At 41.6% G+C, this 3,825-nt stretch overlaps 1 pseudogene; it reads right to left on the reverse strand.

Moving 5' to 3' along the window:
* Window positions 1-1,486: 1,486 nt before the first annotated feature.
* Window positions 1,487-1,726, reverse strand: LOC111818428 (annotated as a pseudogene).
* Window positions 1,727-3,825: the final 2,099 nt, after the last annotated feature.

Below are 3,825 nucleotides of genomic sequence, written 5' to 3' on the forward strand. Positions count from 1 at the left end.
AAAAAAAGGAAATAGAAAGAAGCAGTCAATGCTCTAATTAGCTTCGTCTCCTTTTTTTCAATTGTTTGTACTTTTTCTTTTCTTAATTTCTTATACATTGCTCCAGTTTTTCCTTCTTCCGATATCTGGTAATATGAATAGCTGGTTGTAAAACAATACCATGTATTACAACAAATACTGCGAAATTCATATTACTTTGTTAAGTAAAATTCTGTATGAGTTGTCAAAAAATTAAAAAAAAAAACAACAACAGCAACCCTAAGTATCTGCCAAGGCAACCATAGGGACTGGATTTAAAAAAAAAAAAAAAAAAAAGAAGAAGAAGAGCATTTATACGGGACAGAGTTGGTGGGTGGGGCTCTTTTGTTCAGCATGGAGCCCCTGTCTGTCCTCTGCTGTCAATTTCCTTTGAAGCTGGAGACCTCAGACCTCACACCACTACCCCATACTGAAAGACACAAAGTCAGACAGAGAGTTGCAGCTTTAAATGGATGTGCTGGATTGCGACTTGGCTCATGCTCCAAAAATAAGTGGTCAGATGTCCCAGCCCTGCCATGTGCCTTCTACACTTGGGGACTGTTCAAACCATTAAACAAAGCTCCTTCGTGGGGCGTTTGTGTGAGCAGTGGCAGAACATTATATATAGACTTGTGACAGCCTCATGGGGTTTGAGCCTTACTGTTTTCCTTTCTTTTTCTTTTTTTTTTTTAATTTGGTAACAACATATGGATGTGCATTTTTAGCCCCCAAAAAGAATTTTGTGCAATGGCATAATGTAGGGACACTGGCAGTCTGGATGTGACTCTGCAAGGTGGAACCCAGCTCTCTCATAGCCACTAATGGTTCTCTGGTCAGAACAGACTAAAAGTTGAATCAGTGGGTGACATTTCTGCCCAGTGTCACTGAAGATTCCACAATACCCATTAGTCACACTTTGCCTCTCTTCACTCAGCAGGAAGGCGAGGATTTAATGGTCCCACTCAGAACCTGTGGGCATGATCTTTCTTGGAAAAGGGGTGCTTACAGTTTTAATTAAATATCTAGGGATGTGATTATCTTAAATTAGGGTGGTCCTTATATCAAATGACAAATGCCCTTTGAAAAGAAGAGAAGATGATTTGGAGAAAGAAAGACTGGAGGGATATAATGACAAGCTAGGGTCCATTCTGTGATGGCCACACAGTGGTGGAACTGTCTAATGATGCATTTCTCTGAATGTGTCCCCAACTGGCACGTGACTGTAAATTTGTTTAAACAACTCGGTTTGTGGCAGTTTATTAGTAGTAGATGTGATTTCTCTTTTCAGGGCATCCAACAGAAGGTATTCATTCCAAACAAGTTATTTTGCTTTTAATGGAAGCTCTCCTCAATCCCTTTTTAAATTTTTTCCTGGTGAAAATTTTACTTTTATTTTATTGGGCTTTTGTTGTTGTATTTTTTGTGGGCGGAAACTTTACTTTCTCCCTTCTAATACCTTAACAGCTAATTAGAGGAGAGCCTTCTTTAACTTGATCTTTTCTTCTACATTTGAAAAGTATCACATTTTTGTTAAAATTTCTTTGGTTTTTTTCAAAGACATCTTGTTCAAAAACTCTGCTCACATTTTCAGCAAATTCTTTCTGTTTAGCATTGACGGTAGATTCAGTCTCTTTTATGACAGCTCCATTTTGAGCTTTGCGAGTTTTTCATTAATGCCCATTATTGCCAAGAGGAACTGACTGTCCATTTCTGGAGTCTGTCCCTTCAGAAATCTGTTCCATGGCACTTTAGTAGGTCCAGTCCCCTGCTCTGGGGTCCGGAAGGGTCTTCCAGGCAGCATGCACCAGTGCTGCAGGCCTCTCTGCTGGATTCTTTTCAGTTTGAGATCTCTAGCTGGCCTCAAAGATGCTGCAGTCTCTGGTGCCTCTGCTGGAGCTCTGTCGTGTCTTCGCTGAAGGAGCGTCGCTTGTACCCTTGGGCCCCTTCCCCACTGCCTCCCTCATGTCCCCTCACTGCCTTTCACATTTCCAGCCACCAGTCTCACACTCAGAGAGGGCTGGCAGAAGAGGGGACTGAAAAGAGTCTTCGGAGAGAAGCTTCTGGAGTTAGCGGTACTGAGCTGTGCTCCCGAAGGAGTCACTTGCGTTCTCACCCAGGCCGATGAAGAGCAAAAGAGCCAACCCCTGGGAACACATCACGCCAACACACACAGCTGGGGGACCCTATTGTCTCTCTCCACCTTCAGCCAGCCCTGCTAGGGAGGACCAAGAGGATCAGCTTGAGCATTTGCATGAAAATGAATGCACTTTGTGACCACAATGTTAAGTGCAATAAATCAGACACACAAGCTTAAAGTTACGTGGTTTCTCTGATATGTGAAAGCCAAAATATAAAAAGCAAAACAAAAGACACATAGTAGGAAGTAGGGATATAGACCTTTCTCACATGGAAAGGATTAAAAGATGGAAAGAGAGGGGAAGGAGAGAAGGGAAAGGAGATGAAAGAGGAAATTGGGATGTGTTATGCACATGTGCCAACTCCACGTGAGGAGTGTGGACCCTGCACTGCAAACATGTATTAATAAAAAAAAATTAAGGGCGGTGAGATAACTCAGTGAACTAAAACGCCTGCTTTGGCAAGCTCAAGGACCAGGGTTTCGGTTCCACATGCTGTGCTGGCCCCGCCCCCAGGGCTCTCTAAACCGGTGACCGAGTCTGGGCATGGTCATACGCCTGTAATCCCAGAGCTGCGAAGGCTGAAAACAGGAGGATCACTATGAGTCTGCACTACCTGGTGAGACCCTGAACCAAATACATAAATGAGAAAAAAAATTAAATGATCCCTTTTCTTGCAGTTGTAGATCAAATGACTTTTTGCCTTTTGAGGTAGTATGGGATCTAAGCAGCTCACTATGGTTCTATATAAGTCTATATGCTGAGAAAGATGTAATATTCATCAAAGTTGGCAATGGTGTGTTCTGATGCAATTTTCTTTCTCATGTTGAGAAGCCCTAGCTGGGCTTTGTGTCTTTCAGTTTTGTGACTATGAGTAAGTTTACTTTATTATTATTTTTTTTAATGTATCTAGTGCAGGGTCTACAGGGTCTCACTATGTGGATTAGACTTGTAGTGATCCTCCTCTTTTCAGCCTCCCAAGCCCTGGGACTACAGGTGTTCGCCACTGTGTCCACTCTCAGAGTAAGTTATTTTAATGAGCATCACTTTTTACTCAAATAATAATAGTAATAATATTCTGTAAAAAATTCCTACTGATCACTGGTTGGTTTTTATCAAGTACCTTAGTACATAGAAGGCAATGGAGTTCGGATAATGCCTGATAAAGCTTACCACGCTAGGAAGCTCTCAAGTTCTTTGTCTTTTTGTTTTTTGTTTTTTGTTTTTTTTTTTTAGAACTGGGAATTGAACTCAGAACCCCGCACTTGCTAGGCAGAGGCCATTGCACTGAGCTATATCCACAGCCTTCTCAAATTCCCTGTTGTCATTAGCATCATGATTGGCTCTGACAATGATGGCTCCAAGCAGGAGTTCCCAATGCAAGGAAGCCACAGCCCCAATCTCTGCTTTCCTGGGTTGAGTGCTCCAACTTCACTGTCACTCATCACGGCATCTTGTCTCTGCAGCCAATATTGAAGAACTTCAACAAATCAAGGAGTCCAACGTCTTCACTGTTTCCCTAGTGAAAAGGAATTTTTTTCAGAGGCAATGTTCATGTTGAGAAGAATCACTTATCTAAAACTCCCCAGTATTTTTATTTTTTCTTTTGTTAAATACCCAAAGATTTAAACTACTTTATCAAAAAATTAAAGTCAACTTTGAAAGCCTACGT

This window comes from Octodon degus, unplaced genomic scaffold (genome assembly GCF_000260255.1).
Source record: "Octodon degus isolate 3935 unplaced genomic scaffold, OctDeg1.0 scaffold00091, whole genome shotgun sequence".
NCBI classification, from domain to species: domain Eukaryota; kingdom Metazoa; phylum Chordata; class Mammalia; order Rodentia; family Octodontidae; genus Octodon; species Octodon degus.